The following is a 1039-nucleotide window of genomic DNA, read 5'->3' as shown; positions in this document are numbered from 1 at the left end:
TTCTCGAAAGCGTTCTTCAGGTCAAACCAGCAAAAGATGGAATTCTTTTCGAGGTCGCTGAGCCAGATCCGGGCTGGACCTACAAGGTACAACTGAAGCATGCGGCAGGCGATGTTAGGGGTTCCTCCGGCGAAGGTTACAGCGTTATAGTAATCCTCAATCCAGGTATCCGGCCTTTCCGTGCCATCATAATTCTTCAGATTTCCGGGTAGCTTGAGATTCATCCTTGGCTTTGGTTCCTCTCGAATCATCCTGCCAAAGCATTTTGGGCCAATGTAGTCAGATCTGTACTCATTGAGGCGTTCTCGGGCATCGCGTGGGCCACCGCCTGGGGTTTTTGAGCGGGAGCGGGATCTTCGGCCACCGCCACCGCCTCCACCTCCGCCGCTGGGTGGCGGTGAAGGGGACCTGCGAGGGGGCCTGTAAGATTTTTTGCTTCCACCTTCTGAATCCCGGCGGTCTTCCCGAGGCTCGCTCCGGCTTCGGTGGCTACCTTCACCTTGGTGATAGTCTCCTCCGTCATTCCGGCTCCGGCGAGGCTCTGGCGCACGTTCCGCGTTCCGGCTCCTCCTGGGCTCCGGCTCGCGATCATTATTCCGGCTCCTTCTGGGCTCGGGCTCATGATCGTTGTTCTGGTTCCGGCGTGGTTCCGGCGTACGCGCCCTAGTCCTTGGCGGCGGCATATTGTCGTGGATGTTAATTCCACCAGCCCCATGGGGCCTGGTGTTTCCGGCTGGACTGCGGCGGCGAGGTGGCGGGGGACGCGGGTACCCGTTAGGCGGAGGTGACGGATCTCGGTACTTGTTCCTACCAGTCTACATTGCATCCTTTCCCTTCTTCGGATCTGACGGAGGCGTCTTTGACGGCACGGGGATTGGATTCGGGTGCTCCCTTGCTTTTCTTCTGCGCTCCGTGGATCCGGTGCGCGACTCATCATCAGGGTGGCGATTGATGCGGGCGTCCTTCTGCGCGGTGGATACACAGTGATCCGGATTGGATTCTAACCTGCGCGAAGTATCGGCCTTACTCTGCTGCTGCA

Source organism: Lolium rigidum, chromosome 1, assembly GCF_022539505.1.
Source record: "Lolium rigidum isolate FL_2022 chromosome 1, APGP_CSIRO_Lrig_0.1, whole genome shotgun sequence".
In the NCBI taxonomy this organism is placed as follows: Eukaryota; Viridiplantae; Streptophyta; class Magnoliopsida; order Poales; family Poaceae; genus Lolium; species Lolium rigidum.
The sequence above is the reverse complement of the archived record's forward strand: the minus strand, read 5'-3'. Positions refer to the sequence as shown.